General features: G+C 36.8%; 1 long non-coding RNA gene across 3 annotated transcripts in view; it reads left to right on the forward strand.

Annotated features, from left to right (window-relative positions):
• LOC126933481 (uncharacterized) overlaps nt 1–23,501 on the forward strand; it is a 46,689-nt gene that overhangs the window by 21,823 nt on the left and 1,365 nt on the right. The window contains exon 5 of one of the 3 annotated variants that reach the window (XR_007718630.1): nt 7,613–7,833. The exons of 1 other annotated variant lie outside the window; for it this stretch is intronic. This is a non-coding gene — a long non-coding RNA (uncharacterized LOC126933481). Of the gene's footprint in view, nt 1–7,612; nt 7,834–12,190; nt 13,125–23,501 lie in introns of those variants that run through there. One more of the 3 variants, XR_007718633.1, reaches the window with a different exon arrangement.

The following is a 23,501-nucleotide window of genomic DNA, read 5'->3' on the forward strand; positions in this document are numbered from 1 at the left end:
TCATGGTAGAGATCTTGTATGTGCCAGCATAAAGCAGGATAATGCACGTTGAGAATATAGGTCTTGACCAACTCCCTCACTGTGTAGCTGGTTACAGTGAAGCTGTAGTGGCTCATCTCAGCTACAGAGCTGTGTGCCTTTCAGAGTCCCTGCATCACCCTAGTTGGCCTCATACAACCTACAGGTGGTGTCTGTCCCTAACACTTCCTCACTGTATCCCCAACTAGGCTGGCTGTGGATTTTCAAAGTTTTAATTTCCCTAATATCCATCAAATTATATCGGCCTCCAATGCAGAGAAAGCCATTATGTAGGTACTTAACTAGTTAAAATGAAAAATATTGTATATTAAATTTAAGAGTAGTTAATTTTCAAGCTTAGCCAAATCAAACAGTGTGGTGTGGTGGCAGTCGCTGTGGCCAGGGAGCTGGGAGACGTCATCCTGGCTTAGTTGCCCGTTCACTGTGTGATCTTGGTGAATATACATTTACTCCAAGTTGTCATTTATTTTTTGGTTTGGTAAAATAAGAATTTTGGAAAATCTCCAAAGTTTCTCTGACAGCATAATCCTACAAGTTTTGTTTTAAAGTTAGTAGCTGATAAACGTGTCCTTTCTCTAGAAGTTTTTTTCTGAAATATTTCAAAGTATGGGAAAATAATGCTCTCTTCCATGTGAGGTCAGTTTCTTGCTAAAGTACATTCTGTAGTAGTTCCTTGTACAATCAAGGATATTTTAATTATATTTTTAATTTGGAGATATTTGTAGGTTAACACATAAATATCAGAGATATCCTCCACCTTTTACCGAATTTTCCCGGAAGGCAACATCTTGAATAACTGTCCGGCAGTGTCACAGCCAGTGATACAGAACATTTCCAAGAAGTAGAATATTTCCACCCCATGAGTTCTTTCCAGTTGCCCTTTACCACACCCCCTTGCTCCCTGCCTACATTTTTCTCTGTAACCCTTGGCAATTAGTAATTAGTTTTTCGTTTCTACAGTTTTCTTATTTCACACGTTATAAACACGTTTCAAATGTTACATACAATCCTTCTGGGAGGGGTTTTATTTACTCAGCACAAATTCCGGAAGAGGAATTCAGGTGGTTGATTGCATCAATCGTCTGCTGGTTTTGTTTGCTGAGTCATATTTCACGGTAGAGTTCACCACAGTTTGTTTGAACAGTCACCTGTTTAAGGACATCTAGGTTGCTTCTTATTCTTGGCTATTAAGAATAAAACAATCCTTGATATTTGTGTATGGGTATTTGTATGAACACACTTTTTCACTTCTCTGGGATAAAAGCCTAAGTGTGCATTACTGAGTTTATACGGTTGTTGCATGTTTAGCTAAACAACAATTGAAAAACAAAAACCTTCCAAACTTTTTTTCCAGAGTGCATGTCCATTTTACAGCCCTACCAGCCAGGTATTTGTGATCCCATTTATCAGCTTCCTCACTAGCATTGGGTGTCATCACTGTTTTTTATTTTAGCTGTTTTCATAGGTGTGTGGTGATGTCTCACTCTGGTTTTAATTTTCATTGCACTAATGGCCAACATTATGGGCTGAATCATGTTTCTCCAAAATTCATATGTTGAAACCCTAACCCTCAATATCTAAGAATGTGGTTCTATTTGGAGACAGGTCCTTGAAAGAAGTAATTAAGTCAAAATGAGGTCTCTGGTTTAGGCCCTAATCCAATCTGATGTGAGCCTTTATAAGAAGAGGGATAAGGACACCAGGGAGACATATCCAGAGGGGCAGCCATCTGCACAGGATGCAGGAGGGTGGCCATGATGAAGCCCCAGAGAGAGGCCTCGGGAGAATTCAATCCTGCTTGATCTTGGACTTCCAGCCCCAGAACTGTGAGAAAATAAACGTCTGCTGTTCAAGCTGCCGGTCAATGGTGGGTGCTATTATGGAGGCACAAGTGCACTAACAGCCAGTGATCTTGAACTTTATTTTATTTCACGTGTTTATTGAGCATTCACACAATCCTCTTTGGTGAAATGTCTCTTCATGTCTTTCGACCCACTTTGTAATTGGAACGTTTGTACTTTTACTATTGAGCTTTAAGATTTCATCTATTCTAGATACTCATTCTTATACTCATTCTTTTTTTTTTTTTTCTTTTTTTTCTTTGAGACGGAGTCTCGCTCTGTCGCCCACGCTGGAGTGCAGTGGCACAATCTGGACCCACTGCAAGCTCCACCTCCCGATCTCGGCTCACTGCAAACTCACACCATTCTCCTGCCTCAGCCTCCCAAGTAGCTGGGACTACAGGTGCCTGCCACCACGCCAAGCTCATTTTTTGTAGGTACTCATTCTTAAAAGCTATGTAGTCTACAAGTGTTTTCTCCTAGTCTATTGCTTGCCTTTTTATCCTGTTAGTGGGGTTTTCTACAGAGCCAAAGATTTTCATTTTGATGAAGTCTAATTTACTACTTTGTCCTTCCGTAGATTATTTGTTTTAGTGTCAAGTCTAAGAACATATTGCCCAACTCTCAATCTCCAAGGTTTCCTCTTATTTTTTTTCTAAAAGTTTCATCAGGTTACATTTTATATTTACGTACAAGATCTATTTTGAGTTAATTATTATATGAGCTGTGAATTTTAGGTCAAAATTTTTTTTTAACTCTAAATATTAAACTGCTCCATCACCATTTGTTAAAAAGGGTATTAATTTTTAATTGCATTGCCTTAGCACTTTCATCAAAAAACAGTTGGTCATATTTATTTTGGTCAATTTCTCTTCTGTTCAGTCGATATATGTGTCTCTCGGCCAATACCACACTGTCTCAATTAATGCAGCTATATAATAGAATTTAATATTGGGCGGAGTGATTTTTTCCACTTTCTTTTTCATTTTGAAGGTTATTTTTAAGCTATCCTGTGGCCTTTGTATTTTCACATAAATTAATAATAAGCTTGCCTACAATGGAATAAATACTGCAGGAAATGCTGATCTAGGAGAATCATAAACTTGTGTCCAAGCCTAAGTCCCACCTAAGCCATCTGGACGCAGGCATTTGGGAGGCCAGCTTCTAACACCGAGTTCAAAGGATAGGGGAAGAATTCTGAACAAGAAACAAATCATAAATGGCCTGGTCTTGTTTCAGAAGAGGGATGTGTAATAAAAGTGTCTTAGCCATAACTCTCTTAGTGACAAATGACAGAAACCTATTCAATTTGACTTAAATAAAAAATGAAATAGAATACGTCAAGAAACTGAGACGTTTGAGGTAGAAATTCAGTGGATCCAGGTGGTCTTTATTATTCTTTCAAGTGAGATTGCCTTCCTGCAGACTCATACATGTACAACGTCCATACCCGTCAGCACCTCCTAGTACATTCTTTACAAATAGCAGGAAGTCTCAGCATGAAGACAATGACCCTTTCCCAACATTCTCAGCAAAAGCAAAGGGAAGACTTGGTGAACTGGCTTTGGTCCTATGACCATGACTGAGGCAGTTCCCATGGCTGCTGAATCGGTCCTTTTATTGCACTAACATTTAGTTAATGTATACTTAGAATTTTCAGAATTCCAGCCATGGCTCGAAAGCCCAGACCTGGAACCTGAAAATTGGGTGATCTCCTCATTTTCAGGTTCCAGTACGTTTCCCATAGTTCCATTTCCTGAGAGGGTGTTTTGCTGAGGGAAGAGATTTGGGTTCTGAAACTAGAAGTTGAGCAGCTGGGCAGTGAGACAAAATAGAATGAGAGCAACAGCAGTAACACACATTCAGCCTAGCAGGAGGATCTGGTACAATAGTCATCCCAAAATAATAGCTGCCACTGGTAAGTTCTCCTGTGCCTTCCTTTTCATTTATCCTCATAATCATCATTGCAGTTGGAGTTATGAAGGATATTTTATTGATGAAGAAAATCTGCTCAGTAGCTTAGATCACACAGCTTGTGAGTACAGAGCTAGTCTTTACATCTCGCTCTCTATGATCAACGCTCATGCACTTAATCAATATGCTATACTGTGTGGATATGCCCCATTGGCTTACAAATAGAGTGCCTAGATTAATTAGAACATATATGAACAATATGTCCAGAAGCACCTGTTCTCTCTTGCTTGTGAACAGATGCAGAACTAAACTACTGCGAATCTGAATTTCACACTACGATTCAAACCCAGACTTTTCAATCCTGTCTAATGTTCTTTTTCCTGTATCTACCATCCAGTGATTTTTGTGGTAAAAACTGGCATTTACACAATTTGTAATTTTGTCTGCTATATGTTTGGTGCAGATCTTTGAAGTCTATTTTTTTTTTATTTCAAAGTTTATTCTAGATGAAAAGGTATACATGCAGGTTTGTTTCATGGGTAAATTGTATGACATTGAGACTTGGGATTCCAATGCTCTCGCCACCCAGGCAGTAAGCATAGTTTCCAATAGGTGGTTCTTCAGCCTACATCCTCTCTACCTCCAACCTCCATCTAGTGATCCCCAATATCTATTGTTCTCATATTTATGTTCATGTTTATTCAATGCTTAGCTCCCTGTTATAGGTGAGAACATGCCGTATTTGGTTTTCTGTTCTTATGCTGGTAAGCTCCATTTATGTTGCTGCAAAGGACTTGGTTTTATTCTTTTTTATGGTTGCATAGTCGTTCGTGGTGTAAGTCCACCACATTTTCTTTATTCAATCCACTGCTGATGGGCACTTAGATTGACTTTATGTCCCTGCTATTGTAAATCACTCCGCAAAGAACCTATGAGTGCAAGTACCTTTCTGATAGAATAAATTATTTCCCTCTGGGTATATACCCAGTGATGGGATTGCTAGATTGAATAGTAGTAGAGTAAGACAGTATTCAAGACATTGGTCCACCCATCAGCTGTTTGGTTCCAAAGATATGCACCTCCAAATCACAATTTCCCACCTTTTCTAGGATAGCGAGAGACTCCTACCCAAGGAGATGACTTATCCTCTTTGATTCTCAGAAACTCTGACTAGCACAGGAAATCTGCAGAAGTTAATGGAAACGTTTTGCTTTCTCTAGCCTAGGTCCTATGCCATGTCTCTGAGAGGTAGGAATATGCTGAGATGAAAAGAAGATGCTACAGAAAGGAGTAAAGAGGAGGACTGTTTCTACTCCACATGGTGACAGCCTCTGTCATTTGAAACAATGTTTTATATGTAGGCATTGGTGCAGAGAAACTAATAAATGAGTTTTCACATTTACCCAGAAAGAATTCAAGTTCCCTGCATCCTTTGAGCCAACAAGTCTTATGCCAAGGTAGTGCCAAACTACTAACAATCTCCTGGGTTTCTCTGTGGGTCCCCATGCTGTGAGTGAGATAGCCAGCTAAGGCACTCTGGCTTCCAGGAAACTCATACCTCTCTGAGTTACAATACGTAGTGCACATTGGAAGCAAGGACATCTTTATAAATGACAGTACCAGAGCTTCAAAACACAACACATAGAGTGTGGCATTTTATACATTTGCCGCAACACTAACAACTATGTAGAATTCAGGAAAATGCCATGTTTCACGTTTTCAAGCTGCCATACCTTACTTGCAAGAATGCAGGATTCAGCACGTTAGAGAAACTCTAAAAGAGAAAATCTACATCTGAAAATGATCATGGTAAAAAAAAGTTTTTCTTGTAAAAGATACAGCATCTCAGAAAACTGAGGAATATAGGAAAGATAAAATTGCCGTCAAAGTGCTAACCTCAGCTCTGCATTCTGCACCCTTCGCCATGTTTTTCCCATCATTCTTCAGTGAAACACTGTGGGAAGGTAGCACATGGAAGCCCCAGGTCTGTGATGAGAAGCAACCTGGCCCTTTGCTGAAAGGCAGTATTGAGCTTTTCCCCATGAAAGCAAGGACAATATATACAGCATTGTCTTAAAGTTTGAATGGCATTATCTATAGTGATCTACATAGGGAAATGGGTAACATTGCTATTTTTAACAAACATGGTTTAGTTCAACATGCTTTCAGCATCTAAAAAGTCATAGTGCTTTTACTTGGCACTAGGGACACTGAGATGAAAAAATAGTCTGCCACTGAGGGAGAGGCAGCAACAGAGCAGAAATATTAGTGCGTGTAGCAAGGTGAGTGACTGAGCTTGGAAAGCAAGGTCTAGATATGCAACTGTATTTTCCAACGAAATGACAAGTCAGTGATGAGCTTCTATGCCTCAGTTTGCTGGAAATTGAGTATGGAAATATTTATGTTTTACTTTGCTCCCATTTCCTTTCCTTTTTCTTTCCTGGAGTATTTGCATCTAGTGGGAGAAGAAAAATACTTTTTTCCTTAATTATCATGAGTTTTTCATTGAAATGAACCCCTATAACAAAAGACAGACTAACAAGTGAAAGACAAACAGAAGTTTACGAACATGCATATTTCACATATACATGAGAGATGCCTAGGGAGTGAGACATTTTCAGTAAGATGGCTCTGATTTCCAGCTTATGTAGCATCCTCAACAAAGAGCAGTAAATTTTTAGACAAATGGCAAGACATGGGAAAGGAATCTGAGTTCCTGGGGGTGGCAACCCTTGGGAAGGCAGATAACTGGCAGATGAGTTTTTTCTGCCTTTCTCCAAGCCAGAAAGGGTCTAAACTTGCCTTAAGGGGGTTAACCTTTGTTTTCCCTTGTAGAAAGGGAGGTGGAATATCTCTGGTCTTCGTAAATCAGTTCCCTGCATTTAGGCAAACAGGCAATGCAGAGAGCACTCTTGCATCTGCTGTTTCTTAATTGCCTTGAGCTCAACAATCCTTAGGCAAAAGAGGCATATTTTGAGGTGGCATATTCTAATTTTCTACATATCTTAAGAGGGGAGTCTCGGGGACCCCAAAGCTTCATTTCAAGCCCTGAGAATGGCAGTGGAGAAGGAAACTTTGAGTCAGGGTTCAGTGCCAACAATTCTACCATGTCTTCATCCACTGCTACTTGTGGTCGATAACACTGTAAATGGTAAATCCAAGGGAATTCTACAGTCAGTGATATGTAACACCCTGGACAACTTATTAGGACCACCCACAAAACAATATTAATCTTCCACCAACTATGTTGACATGCCATTTATATATAGCGTATCTCAAGATATTCTGTTTCTAATGAGACACATTACATGTAAGATTACACATTATGTGCAATGATTACTCATTGTGTGTAAGGAACTCATTGATGGGAATCTGTGTTCATGTCAATGGCTTTCTGATGAGAGTCCACTAGCAATAATCCAGATCCAGTCCTGAATGTCTGGTGCCGTGTGGGCTCTCTTCTTAAAGTTTGCTCATGTGACAAATAAGTTTAGTTATTCCTCATTGCACTATTAGCTCAGTTTTTTCTTAATATGGAGCCTGGTTCCAATGCCAGAAATCAAAAAAAGAAGTCATCTGTATCTATATCTATATCTACACATTTATGGAATGGAGTAAAATTCCGGTGACGTTGATTCTTATTATTCAGATCTTTCAAAAGATACGACTTACTATTGTCCTTGAATCTTTACAACTCAAAACTAGGCTTCTCAATGAACCGAAAATTAAGCAGATGTGCAAGTACAGTGGCCTAAAGAGAAATCAGAAGTTCTTGAATTTTTCTTCTAAATGATACAGTTTGTTTACTTTTCAAACAGAGCTGAAGAAAATAGTTTCAGCCTTCCAGTTCCCCATCCTTAGCTGTCCTGCGGCACACACGTGGAGTAAGCAGAGAGGGGCATGGTCCAGCCTGCTGCATCGATGATGGTGCTGCCTTGTGCCTGTTCAGCATTGAAAACTATGTTCATGTGAAAATCACGAGTAAAATTAATGAATCATAAATGTAGGACCCAGCCCAGGATCTGATTTTAAAGCTAAGGTACTACAGTAATACTTGCACTGCCCTGCTGTGGGTTTTTAAAATTTTTATGTAATTATGTCTCCATTGTAATGATGAGGAGCTTTAAAATGCCTGAGTTGTTTGTAAAGGTCCTTATTGATTATCCTAGTTGCGTTCTGAGCCTCAATGCTTTTACGTTCATTAGGAAGAATAAGACGAAAAAATACAAAGCACAACGGCACTTAGAGATTCAGCTCATGCTGGTGCAGGGGGTTGAACTGCGTGCTTTTTTCTTTTTAAGGATTCATTCTTAACGTGTATCAAACTTAGAGATTAACACAATAGCTGGGACAGGAGATAATGTGCCTCATATCTATTTTTTCCTAAGCAGAATGGTCTTCACTGACCTCGGGATGTTAGTCCCTGGGAGTACTGATTCATTTTACCTTTATTTCATATGATGTGAATGGGATTCACTGGTACTTTAGCCTGAGTCACAAGTGGTTTTTTACTGATAATGAAAACCTTTATCCATAGTTAGCAGATTAGCAGATAGAGAATGGCAGAAAGAAAAAGGGTGTCCCTGAATCCTAGCTAGGGTGTGCATAGTGCTCTTAATGGAAATTGATTTTGATTATTTTGACTTTTCACAAACTGCCAGGCAGAATTGTGCCTATAAATGAATAAGTCAAATGTTAACAAACAGCTTCTCACTTGATCGTTTGAAATCTGAAGGCCTTCAGCAGTTTTCCCCCATCCTAGTGCTACGTTATCATCACCTGAGAGCTTTTCAAACCCCACGCGTGGTCCACACTGTAGAGCAAGGACAACAGATCTTCAGGGGTGGCAACTGGGCATCTGTACTTTTTAGGTCCCTCCCCCGCTTCCAAGTACAGTAAAGGTTGAGAATTACTACCTTAGGCATTAAATGTGGAGTCATGTACTTGTCATTAAGGTAGAACTACTACCTTAGTTAATAAATTTGAAGTGCATTTAAAAACAGTGTGGTAAATAGTAGTATTAGCAGTAGCAGTAGATAATTATGATGATGGTGGTAATAAGAGTTCTTTAGTAATAACTACTTAATTTCTATGTTCATAGCCCTGTGATAAGCACATTATATTTATTTTATCACAGATTCCTCACAGCAACCTTAAGAGGCAGGAATTTTTACTGTCTCCATTGCATAATAAGGGAATTTGGGTTAGAGAAAATGTAGATAACTTGTCCAATATTATATATTTATTCAGAGGTAGAGCTGGGCTAGGATTTGAATCCAGATCTGTCTAACTGGAGTTGTAGAGCTTGACCATTGAGGTTCTAATTTCAAAAAGCCCTGCACAGCTAATATCCCATCTTCATTCTTCTAAGATGTGTTCATTTTACCTAACTCAGCACTAATTTTTTTCACTTTTCGGCATGGAAGAACACCCAGTGATTCCAAATATACCCCAGCAACCTATATTCCTAGTCTTTATTGAGATCAACACACATGTTATGTATTCCAGAAATGAACACTACAAGTTTACCTTTCTGATGTACAACTGTTTCATTCTTGTATTCACATCACACACACACACACACACACACACACGACTCACGTCTAAGTTTAGAACTTTCTCTCTTGCCAACTACTTTGCTATATATAGACACGGAACCTGACCCCACTTAGTTCCTGGTCAAGTGAGATATACTGGCATGAACACACACAAATGTATAATATCATATATACAATGATTGCAAATAATATAAATATTAAGATGGTGTTACAAAATAGCTGGAGGACTCTAAAACCATGAAAAATATTATATAATTTTTTTAAGAATGAAAAAGAAAACAATCTGTAAAAGTAGAAATAAATGAACCTAAAATATATCAACTAAGTAGTACAGGAAGTCAAATAATGATTAAGTTACTCTAAAACCCAAGTATAATCTAAGCTAAAAGTAAACACAAGGTATCTGGTATGGTTTTGACATTCGTCCCTCCCAAATCTCATGCTGAAATGCAATCACCAGTGTCAGAGGTGGGGCCGGCTGGGAAATGTTTGGATCGTGGGGGCAGATACCTCATGAATGGTTTACACCATCCACTTGGTGAGAAGTGAGCTCTTGCTCTGATTTCACAGGGGATCTAGTCATTTAAAAGCATGTGGCTCTTTTCCTTACCTTCCTTGGTCCTTTTTTTTTTTTTTTTTTTTTTTTTTTTTGAGACGCAGTCTTGCTCTGTTGCCCAGGCTGGAGTGCAGTGGCGCGGTATCAGTTCACTGCAACCTCCACCTCCTGGGTTCACGCCGTTCTCCTGCCTCAGCCTCTCAAGTAGCTAGGACTATAGGTGCCCGCCACCACACCCGGCTATTTTTTTTTTATTATTATTATTATTTTTTTTTATTTTTAGTAGAGACGGGGTTTCACTGTGTTAGCCAGGATGGTCTCCATCTCCTGACCTCGTGATCCACCCGCCTCAGCCTCCCAAAGTGCTGGGATTATAGGCATGAGCCACCTCGCCCGGATGGTCCTCCTTTTGCCATTGATGTGTTTGTTCCTCCTTCACCTCCTGTCATGGTTGGAAGCTTCCTGAGGCCTCTCCAGAAGTGAATGCCAGTGCTATACTTCCTGAACAGCCTGCAGAACCATGAGCCAATTAAACCCGTTTTCTTTATAAATTATCCAGTCTCATGTATTTCTTTACAGCAATGAAAGAAAAACCTAACACAGTATCTTATATTGCATCTGGTAATCTATAACAATTTTGTTATAATATATTTGTTCTGTCAGCAATATTGACATTACTACTTTGTTTTTTGAGACTATTGCATATGCCTAGCATAGTTTAAATAGGATAAAGAAAATATGTTTTTATTAGTATAATTAGAAAGGAAGATTTTCATAAGAGAAATGAAATACAAAAATAAAAAGAATTTCAATAAAAGTAAAATCATATAATCTTTACATAAATTGAAAAATTATTACACACTTGTGTTTTTTTTTCTCTTTTAAGAAATATATATTGAAGTAATCAAAAGCCAGGACCAATTAACATTTCATCCCCTATGATATCTAAACACTATTTCACTATAAGGAACCAGGACTCCCTGAACTAGCTCACTCTACTATAGGAGCAAAATATGTATTAGTTTGAACTGTATTACATTGTCCCTTTGTAGGTCCAAAATGATTGAATTTCGGCAATTTAAAAGGTCTCATCTAATAAAATGTGAGCCTGGGACATTTGGTCATGTCGAAAGCAAATAAATTATCACAGATGAACAAGAGGCCATCTGTATAAGAAGCAACTTGCAAAACGGAGTTCTACTGCCCTTGATGAGAAAATTTGAGCAACCAAGAGAATGTCAACTGCAGTGGAGTGAATTACACCATAAAAATATTTTGAAAATGTACACACACATATACATACACACAAATGTGCACACGTCCATTCATTTATAATAATACATTTTTAAAAGTAATAACCTTATTGATCAACTTTGGAGTTTGCTAGGGCACTCACTGATTATTCTAAATATTGCTAAGTAAAAGAAGATAACAACATTTATCCTGCCTTTCTAATACAGACTGCATTTTAGAAAAAAAAATACTTGGTGAGGCTAAGTTTGTTACAGAAAAAAATTACAAAAAAGGACAAATGTTTGAATTTAGAAATTACCATTTTGCTACTTCCAATGAAATAATGGTGCTAGGCAACAAATATTTGTTTTCTTTTGTTTACTACTTTACCACGGGTGAAATCCACTGGGAAAGATAGACAGGGATGTCATTAATGAATGGATCAGATTGATAATGTCTGAACCCAGACATTAACTTTACTGTTTTAAAAGTGGAACAATAAGATTGTATGTATTTCTTTGAGATGGTGCAATAGGAAATGCTTGATACCCCATTTCAATTATTCACATATACATACATACAAAATGTATTTAATCAAGCATTTAATCAAGTTTCATCTATCTATATATAAAGACCGAATGTAATCAAGCATCTAGACTTAATTGCCTAGTTAATAAGAAATAAGATAAAGGAACATATTAAATAGCAGGAGATGCAATGAATCAAATCCAGACTTTGAGAAATTCTACCATTTCTTCAAGAAAGGAAAAGCATGGGGGAAATGTCGGAGGTAGGTGGGGAGCCTGCTATAGACTGAGGGGGATACAAGTTCCACATCAAGAAGGTACAGTATGAGAATCTCCTCTAATTCTTATTTGAATAAGCCAACAGAAGATACATGTTGAAAAAACTGAGGACAATTGATGACATACTGGGAAAGAAATGACATAATCATAAATAGGTTACAAATGGGAAACAAAATGTTTTAGAATGTATATGAACATATTCACAGATGTCTAAAATTTGTTTTGAAATTTTCTGGCAAACAGCAACACAAAACCAACAAATACATCAAGGAAATGATGGAAGAATCACAAAGGACTGAAGATTGACAAATGTTGAGGCTGAAAGAAATTCTATTTTGGGGTGTGTTTGGGCATTAAATACAAAGCTTTAAAAAAATATGGAAAGGTGTCTGGAAATGTGATACTAAGGAGATGATGACAATGAAGAATTTTAGAAGATCAACAGGAGCTTCATTGTTCACCTGGAGAAGAATTCCAAGCAATCAGAACAGGCTGTGCAAGCCATGGGCTTCTGGAATCACATGGCAGGTCTGTTCACCGACAGCATTTCAGTGTTACTGAGGCATCAACCACAAGGCATGGTGTGGCAGGGGAAGGAACAGATTTTTTAAGGGACAGAGAGACAGAGTTGGAAAAGAAAATAAAATGGAAAAGAAAACAGATTTTGAAGCCAGAATTCCAGCCTAGCACATTTTAGATTCATCTTCAAGAAGAGTCACTTAACCTTCCTGAATCTTCAGTTCTTCATGTGGAAAATGAAGTAGAGCTTGTCTACCTCTCAGCATAATCAGGATGATCAAAGAAGGGACCAGGTGAGCAAATTCATTTCAGACTCCAAAGCCCTGTGCATGTGTTCGCTCTCATCACTACTATTGTTGGTTATGTGCAGTGCGCACACAGAAAACTCTGGGCCTAGAAAAATGGTTTCTGAAGCTAGAAAATATCTAACTCCACTTCAATTTAGTATTTGCTGTTTTGTTGATATTGTTGCTGAATCATGGTAAAATCATTTCTGAATGTACTTTGATGAATTATAATCATGAGATTGTAATGACCAAATAGTACTTGTTTCTGTCACTAAATACCTAACGCAAAATTATGTTACATAATTAAGCATATTCTGGGATTAGGTTAAAAAAACTAATTTACTAGAAATTGAATTTCACCATTGTGCTCTGAAAAACATCCATTAAATATTTGATAACTTCATTAAAAAAAAAACTCTTGTAATTGATTTATGAAATTGTTAATTGAATTTTTACACAATAGAGAGAGTTATAGGGGATACAAAGAAAGCAATTGGAAGACTCATAAGGAAAACATTCAATATTTTATTTTTTTATTTTTATTCCTTTTTGCACAATACTGATCTATCATCCTTCTTTAATGCATAACCTTTGCGGGTGTTGGTGTGTGTGGGTGGGGTGTCAACAAAGGCTCCTTGATTTTGGTCACAGCTCAGGGACATCTGGTGGGTCCCGATACTCAGCTGTGATGCTGTCAACATGCAGATCTTTTTAGTTTCCTAGCAGTCTGTGGCTCATAGACAGCCCCATTAACTCAGCCTTCCCTATTCTTTTCACGTGTCATATAATCATGATAATGAACCAGGAAGTGGCTATTTGAGAAACGCACAATAGACAGAACCAATTTATCATGTTTTGTTAAATGAAAGAGTAACAATAAAAACAAAATTGCCCATGACAGTGCGAAGCCTTCTGAAGGATTTATGATGAGTGGATGGCAGCAAAACAGCCTTACCAGCCGTGGCCTCTGCCCAGAGCAGCAGATGACTCTTAAAAATTTATGGCACGCATCAGTAACCTTTAACAACCCTGGACAAGGCATGCACACTTATTTACATATGTGCAAACACCCTTCATTGAACTCTGTGACACTAAGAATTTTTGTAAATAGATGTCAGAGCCTTTAGAAAGAAGCTAAATGAGGAAGGAGCGTTGGTCTTTTGTGGGAAGTGAGCTCCCTCATTCCAGATTACAGAGAAGATTGGCATAAATATCAAAGGACCAATATTTATAGATTTATGGAACTGGAGAGTTGGAAAGAAACTTCAAGATTTTTCCATGTGTACTAGACATGCTCATTAGACATTAATGATATGTTTCAGTCCATCTTGATGGTTATGATAACTAGAAAGTTCTTTCCTGTATTGCATTTTTACTCATCGGTGTTAGTTGTGCCTTCTAGGGTCAACAGATAAATTGTATACACTTCTCAAATATTTGAAAACATAAAAATAAGTTCGCTTATTCTCTTAGCAAATTTTTCTGCCATTTTTCTCCTTCAAAGGATTTGTTTTCTTATTCTTTTACCATTCTGACCAGGTTCACCTTGGTTTAGCTTAGTTTGTCCAAGATTTTATGTAATTTATTTGAAAAACAAAATGGGCTATAAGCTCCCAGGAAGCCAAAATAAAATGAAAAACAGTTACATATTTGTCATTTTCCTTGAGGACATATGTATGTATGTAGCCCCCATGCCCTCAAAATCTAAGGCAGAGCTCCACATATAACTTAAAAAATGAATTCAGTTAGACAAGTGCAGAAGTGAATATAAATTAATATGATCTACATAAACAGTACATCATATTCATTCCCAAATCATGTAGCTTGAATTTACCAAATCATGCAGCTTGATTTGGGAAATTAATATGAGGTACTCTTTATGATGTTTTTTAATATGATGCACTTGCTTTGGGAAATCAAGCAGCATGGTTAGAAAACTGATACATATATACATACATACATACATTCATATATACATATATACATAAGTAATACAATGTGATATGAGATCTACTTTTGTAAATGTCTCAGTGTTAAAGTATTTTACAGGAGAGCTCTGGTCCTAGTACATATTGGCAAACCTTAGAGATAAACAAGACCCAAGTTGAAAGGAAAATGAAGTCAAAGTTTTATCTCATTTCTCAGGCCACTGTCTTTCTTGCTTGCTTTGTTTTTCTCTGTAACATCCCCGCTACTTAATCTATCATCCCTGCTTTGAATCATTCATTTACTCCACTTGTTTATCATCTGTCTGTTCTCACTGGACTATAACCCACCTGGTAACATGGTATCATTTTTTAAACTGCTCTATCCTCATTTTTTAGACAAGTGTCTAACTCGTAATCGGTATTTTATAAATATTGATTGGTTGAGTAGTAAAACAAACAGGGAACCACATTTATTTGCAGAAATCATTTATAGCTGTTCACTTGAAAAAAATGTGTCTCATGTTAAAAGATCTCTGAGAAATACTGAGTTTAAAGGAAATAATATGTTATATCCCAAAAGAACAATGCAATATGCCAAACTTCCAAAGTTGTTTCTCCTCTTTATGTTAAAAAATCATAAAACATTTTAAATTTCAAACACACAGGAAAGCAAATAGGAACCAATATATGCACAGCTGAGGTTAAAGTGCTGTTAACATTTTTGCATTATATGCTTTTTGATTATTCACTTTTTAATGAGACACATTTAATAGGTATATATAAGCCACCAGCTTCTAATGCTGTCTGCATTCACCACCCTCAGTGGTAATTGCTTTCCTGGAATTGGAGTGTGGATTTCCCATTTGTTTTACCATTCAATAAACTAGTATTTATTTAGTAACAACCACGAGTTAGACACTGTATAAGAACTAAGGATGAAGCAATTTTAAAAAAAGATATTAGGTGGTTGCAAAAGTAATTGTGGGTTTTGCCATTAGAAGCAATTGAGGTTTTTGGCCCTCACTTTTAATGGCAAAAACTGCAATTACTTTTGCACCAGTATTATCACATAGGTAACAGTTTACTAGGAGCAAACAGATGATTAATGAGATAAATAAATGAATGAAGACATGAATATTAGATTATGTAGTGATGATGCTTTGAAGAATAATAAAGCAAAAGACAGACAGTGGCCTGAGAAAGCTTCATTGAAAGTGGAACATTCTCATCAGGATCTGAAGGAAGTGCTGCAGTGGCCCTCTAGCCATCCGGGGAAGAGGGTTCTCCACAGAAGGAGAGCCATGCAAAGACTCAAAGAGTGACCTTGCCTGGTGTGTTCAAAACCAGCATGGCAGCCAGTGAGACTAGAGTGGAGACAGTCAGGGGGTGGTGGCCAGTAGAAGGTGAAGCCAAAAGCAGAACTGGGAGTCTGATGGTTTGGCCTGAGACACTGCTACACTTCAATGAGATGAAGGGATTAGGACAGAAGTGTCCCCTGATCTGATGGTTCAGAGTGACACAATCACACTGGAAATTTCACCTTCTCTCTTGGGCCTTGCCTTTCTCCTCAATAATATGCTTTGTTGAATATTCATGTTGTTGAAGATAACTGTAGTTATTTTATTTTATGTAATATCATTTGTATAAACATACCACAATATATGTATCTATTCTATAAGGCATAGTAATTTGAGTAGTTTCTAGGTTCAGACTATTTCAGAAAATGCACCTATGAATATTCTAGGATATATCTTCGTACTCATGAGCAATAACTTCTCAGGGGCAGATACCTAGGAGCAGAATTGCTGATCATACATTCACACATACTCAAGTTTTACTGGATATTGCCAGAAGACTGTCCCATGTGTTTGCACTGGTTTTTATTTTGGCCAACAGCATACAAGAGTTCCCATTGCTCCACACCGCCGTAAATGTTTGGTCAGACTTAAATGCATTCCTAGTTATGGTGTCTTGATGTAGATACCTTGTTTTGTCAATTTTATTTGTTATTTTTAATCCATAGCTGTATGTATCTTTTTTCATTGGTATATTATAGTCTCTTTTGTTTTTTACCATAGATTGGGTATTCATTCTTTGTTAGCTATATGTTTTGCAAGTTTTTCTTCCCATTCTGTGGCTTGACTTTTCATTTTTCTTACGGTATCTTTAATTTTTTTAATCTTAATTTTAGTAAAGCAAATTTTACAATATTTTACTTTATACTTAATAATTTTGTATCGTTTTGAAAACCTCTTTCCCTGCACTGAGGTTATGGTCATATTTTATATTTTATTTTAAAGGCTTTCTGCTATTTATATCCTCATTTTTAACTTAAGGGGAATTAATATACCCATAGCCTAAAATAAGTGTTTAATTTTACTATTTTTAATAACCTAGACACCCAATTAAATAGATTAGTTATAGCTTTATTTAAGTCAATTTGCATATTTACATAAAATGGATAAATTCTTAGAAAACTACAACTTAACAAAACTAGCCCACAGTGAAATCTAAGTAATCTTAAATTCAGTAAAACCACATCTGCAGTAAATTCATGTCACAATCAAAATGCAAAGCTGAAAGACTTTACCAACAACTTTTGCCAATTATTCAATAACGACTTTAAAAATTTTTAAACATTTCCAGAAGATAGGAGATGAGCAAATACTCCTCAACTCATTTTATAAGGTTATCATAACCACGTTAATCAAAGAAAAGTAACAAGAGAAGATACTGTGAGAAAGAAACACCACAGGCTAATCTCACCTATGTCAACATGGGTAAAAAATCTAAACAAAATACAGACAATCAAATTCAACAATATTTAATAGGGCTCAGTTAGAAGATAATCATAATCCCAAAAGGCACAATCTCAGGTGCTAAAATCTTGAGTGCTGAAATCCGGGAAGACTAAAATCCTGAAAATATAATTATGTATATTTATATGATCGTATCTTTAGAAAGAGAGTTATTCTCTCTTTCTAAAGATACAAAAGAATATGCGTAAATATTTTTCATTTTTATTATTTTTCTAGCCATATGTAGAAAGCTGAAACTGGATCCCTTCCTTATACCTTATAAAAAATCAATTCAAGATGGATTAAAGACTTAAATGTTAGACCTAAAACCATAAAAACCCTAGAAGAAAACCTAGGCAATATCATTCAGGACGTAGGCATGGGCAATGACTTCATGTCTAAAACACCAAAAGCAATGGCAACAAAAGCCAAAATTGACAAATGGAATCTAATTAAACTAAAGAGCTTCTGCACAGCAAAAGAAACTACCATCAGAGTGAACAGGCAACCTACAGAATGGGGAAAAAAATTTTGCAATCTACTCATCTGACCAAGGGCTAATATTCAGAATCTACAAGGAACTCAAACAAATAAGTGTATTACAGGGATAGATGTTAGGACGTCCTCTTTTTAGAGAATACATTCACATTCATTTTCTGTGTGGCGCTACTCAGTTTGAAATTCTTTCATGATCTGATATACACCAACAAGAGCATTCTGCAATAATTTTTCCTATCTTCTTTGCCACACTTCTTTGCTGTTTTGGTCCATAGAAATTTATTCCACGTGTGCTCATATACAGTCCACACATTTGGCAGGAACAATTACTGGTGATCAACCAACAACACTTTTGTACGTCTTGTCATCCCACCATGCATGTAATTAGTTTTGAACCAGTCAGTAACTTCGCTGGCTTTTTACAGCAAATATGGCTTTAATTCATTAAAAGGTCGTGACATGTCATCAGTTGGAATGAATGCCAATGCAGGCGAATAGCATATTTTTAAACTGAAGTTTCCATTGTTTTCGTATCTTATGGCCAATCCACTCACCTGATTTTTCGGCCAAATGCATTGGGCTGAAGGTTAAAAAACAACAACAACAACAACAGTAACAAAACCCTTTACTGGTAACATCTTGAAATTCACTTTTCAAAGTCTGATTGCACCTAATTCCAAATCTGACATGGTTTGAGGATTCAGCTGAAACCCATTTTCTGCTGCATAAAGAAAATAACAAGGTGATAGTTCTGCCTAACATTAGGCAATTATCCTGTGATAGTGATTTTCAGGATTTTAGACATTAGGAATTTTCAACTTTAGGGACTTACACGTTAGGGATTCTCATCTTTAGAGATTTCAACATTTGGGATTATGGCATTCAAGATAGTGTCTTTCCAGATTACGATCCAAACCCAACGCAGTTACATCTCCCTGCTTCCAGTCCCCTGTAATCCATACCTGATTTAACTTTTGAAAGTCAATAAATGTCAGAAAATACATTAACAGATTAGAAGTCACAGAATGGGAGAAAAATATTGCAACACGTATAGTCAACCAAGAACTAGTCCCGGACTATATAAAGAACTATAGCATATCAATAATAATAAAGAAGACAAATACAAATGTAGACAAGAGTTTAACTTATTTAATATACTTAACAAAGTCAGACTTCTGCATCCCATTAAATGTATGAAAAGGAGAAATGCCATATGAGAATATTTCTATACAGTAAAAAAGCTTTAATAAAACTTGTATGTGAATTGTGTTAAATACACACACACACACAAACACATTTTGGTAATGAAAGCATAGAAAAGAACTTCTTCACCTGATGAAGTTCATCCACAAAAAGTCTACCGTGAGCTTACCTCTTCTTCTTCTTCACCTCTCCATCTCCTTCTTTCCCAGCTTCTCTCCTTTTCCTTTCTTTCCCTTCTATTTCTGATGAATTTTGTGCAAAAATCCATCAGATGGGGCAAAGTAGGCTTCTACACTAGCCCGGCAGTGGAGGGAGCAGTGGCTCAGGGCAAGGCGTTAACTCCCAACCAGAGTGAGAAGAAGGTCCACTCTAGGGGGGTGGCCTAGTGTGAGGTGTGGGGATGTAGCTGGGTATTCAGGTACCCATGCAAGGGCATCCATGCTAAGATTTCCTGCAGGGGGCGTCTCAGAATCAGAAGGGAGTGAGGAGGATGTAGAGCCAAACAAACAGCTGGTGCAGAGGATAGAAGCCCAAGGAGAGTGAGCACGACACTCATGTGCTAGGGTAGATGGGTAAGGAGGGCTCCTACATAGGGGTGTGCCTGTAGGTGAGAAGACATTGTTTGCATAAGGGGAAATTGATCAGATAAAAAAATAGAAGTTGGTTTTCTCACCACTGGAGAAAAGAATTGCAAATATGAAAGGAAGAAAAACAAGAATGAATGTGTAGTGTTGGATTGCGACTGGAGTGTGAAATCATGGTTAGAGAGAGAGGGAGTGAGAGATGAAAATTCACATATGTATGTTGACCTTAACTATTGAATTCCTAAATTGTGCAAATGGATTCAGAATATGACTCACTACTGTCTTCTCTGCAGAGCAATGGGATCCCTTTTATGATGTTAATTCTGGGCACCATATGTGTGTTTCGATTGCACTGGGAAGAGAAAAATGTTCACAGAGAGAATGAGATGGCAGATTGTACGGTTTTACTTTTTTTTTTTCTTCCATAGCCTTGAAGTAGAAGAAAGGCTAAAGCTGCTTTTATCTAATAAAATGTAATTTGTATTTTATCATGATATCACCAAATCATAGGTCAGCAACCTCTTTGAATTCTGAACCTATTTTCACATCCACGAATAGAAATGTATTATTTAAACTGGTCCCAAAATGCAGTTCAAAATGCAGTCCTCTCTCTAGGAACATAAAAGGTATTTGCAATCTGCTTTTTCTTTCTTTCCTTTATATACACAGTAGAAACTCTGGAGGTATTGCAAATGAACAACCATACCTGGGTGAGAGGCTATCAATTCTCAGGACTTTTTCAAATGGTGAAGTCTAGCCTGGTCCATTGCATGTAATACCTCTCACCTTTGCTGTGAAAGCCTCTCTGACACCCTGTGGTGTGCGATGGAAGGTGCTGAAAACTAGCAGAGGCTTCTCTTCCAGCTGCTGGTTGAAATGTCAAAATGTCAAAATGTTCCTATTGGTTGCTTCCCAACACTCTGGAGACGAACTCACAGAAACACTTCATTAAAGAAGAATCTTTTACATCTGTTTTGCTTGCTGTCTCTGCTAATCCTTCCTCCACTGGCTAAAAAGCCCTAACAACAAGTCTCCTTTGAAATCTACATTTAAATCTCTTAATTACACTTTGATTTTTGCCAATGTCTTGCTTGCAATCTATGTTCAAAGGCAATTTTAATAATATTAGTCTCTGTCAGTATGCAGAGCCAGCTCTGTCCTTCAAAGTGAATTTTTTGGTCCTCATCGGGCAACTATTGGCATTGGCAGGCATCAGGAACACATTTCCCAGAGCCTCTACCCAGTAACATTTTACATTTGCAATTAATTGTGTAGGCAATTGGACACTAAAGTAATTGTGGGCTAAGCAAGCCAATTGTACTCTCAAAAATGAAAGAAAATTATGGCCACATTTAGTAAATTATAGTATAATTCTCCCTACGTGCAATTGGATTCCCCAAATTAAAGGCGGACATAAAACTGGAGTTGCAGAAATGAAATTGTGGCTTCTCATTTTCATTTTGGTTTATGCAGTATTTTAATGAAGTTATCTTTTTTCCAAAAATCTTCATAATCTATATTTCCAGTTTTCTCATAAATTGCTAACGGGAAAAAAATGTACCCCTTCTGCGATTTTCATATTGTTTTGTTTTTTTAGGATAAAATCAAGATATTGATGCTAGTTTACATTAGTCACAGTCGTTTTTATGTTGTCTGTTGGTAAAAGTATTTTTAATGCTAAACATTTGCATGGGATATTTTGTCACTAATAGGTCATTGGCTTTACCATATAATTAAATCGTATTTGTTCAAAAGCAAGTGGTCCTTTTGACCTCAACTCTTGAGAAACTGGACATAGATTTTGTTAAAATGGGGTAAAAGTATATTTTATACTCAAAATTCATATTCCAAATCCCATGTAACCCGTATTTCATAATTCATATTTTCCACATTTAAATCTACTCGGCACTTCTTTTGACTATCTAGTTTTCCACCCACAAAAGATTAAGTTCTGCAGGTTGTGACAAGGGCACCTAGAAATAGAAATACTGAGAACAAAAAGCAAATATAGCTGACTACCTTACAAAAGGAAAAGACAAAAATAATAAAATCAAAACCAACATCAAAAATTGTACAAGCTTGGAAAACTGTCAGAAATTTATTTTGTATAGCAACTGTCTCAGAAGGCAAAGTACTATTCCAATAAAATCTTCACATTTTATAGTTTATAGTTAGTGGTTTACAAACAGCACTCACTTGTATTAGCTGGGTTGGTCCTGTGTCATAAGCAGGGTAGATATGGAGCATTCCCTTCAATAATAAATTATGTAGCATAGGGCCTAATAGATGATCTTTAGAATAGAATTTTGGATTTTCCTCTAGGTTGATGTGTGACCTTAGACAGTAATGTAACATTCTTGACACTATGCAAATGGTGATAATAATAGTTACCTAACACGGCTGTTGAAAAGACTAAGTCAAATAATGCACATGAAGCATTCAGCAACACTCAGTAAATGGGAGCCATTGCCATCATTGAATGTCATAAATGGAAGCTCAGTTGGAGTCATCACATTACCTGATTTCAAGTTATATTACAAGGCTATAGCAAATGAAAATATCATGATATTGGTATAAAAATAGACACATAGATCAATTATATAGCTTCTTATATGCTTTTAATATTTTAGGTATGTTTCTTTGATACCAAGTTTGATGGGGGATTTACCATGAAAAGATGCTGAACTTTATCAAATGAGTTTTCTGCATCTATTGAAATTATCATATGGTTTTTGTTAGTAATTCTGTTATGTGGTGAATCACTTGTTTAAGACATTACCTGGATGCAATTTCCTTTTAAATCCTAAAGACTGCAAGTCAGCTTGCAGACAAATGGCAGAACTGAAAAAACAAAACAAAGTGACTTTATCTCTTCTTAATTTTGTGACATCAAACAAGTCAAACCTGAATAGACAAAAGAAATTCTAATCAAAAGAAAAAAAGTTGGAGTCATCACATTACCTGATTTGAAGTTATATTACAAGGCTATAGCAAAGGAAATATCATGATATTGGTATAAAAATAGACACATAGATCAATTATATAGAATACAGAGCCCAGAAAAAAAGACACAGGCCCACGACCAACTGATCTTAGACAAAGTCAACAAAAATATACACTGGAGAAAGGACACCCTACTCAATAAATGGTACTGGAAAAATGAGAGAGTCATATGCAGAAGAATGAAACTGGACTCTTTATTTCTCACCAAATATAAAAATTAATTCAAGATGAATTAAAAGATTTAAGTGTAAGACCTGAAACTATAACAATCCTAGAAAAAAAACTAGGAAAAACTCTTCTGGACTTTGGCCTGGGCAAGTAATTTATGAACAAGTCCTCGAAAACAAATACAACAAAAGCAGACAAATAAGACATAATTAAACTAAAAACTTCTGCAGAGCAAAATAAACAACCTAGTAAACAGATAGCCTATAGATGGGAAAAAAGTATTTGAAAACTATGCATCTGAAAAAGGGATAATATGTAGAGTCTACAGGGAACTCAAACAACTCAACAACAACAACAAACAAAAATCCCATTAAAAAATGGCAAAAGTCATAAACAGATATTTTTATTTTTTATTTTTTTAATTTTTTTTATTTTTTTTAATTTAATTTTTTTTTTTTTGAGACGGAGTCTCACTCTGTAGCCCAGGCTGGAGTGCAGTGGCCAGATCTCAGCTCACTGCAAGCTTCGCCTCCCAGGTTCACGCCATTCTCCGGCCTCAGCCTCCC

This window comes from Macaca thibetana, chromosome 13 (assembly GCF_024542745.1).
Source record: "Macaca thibetana thibetana isolate TM-01 chromosome 13, ASM2454274v1, whole genome shotgun sequence".
In the NCBI taxonomy this organism is placed as follows: domain Eukaryota; kingdom Metazoa; phylum Chordata; class Mammalia; order Primates; family Cercopithecidae; genus Macaca; species Macaca thibetana.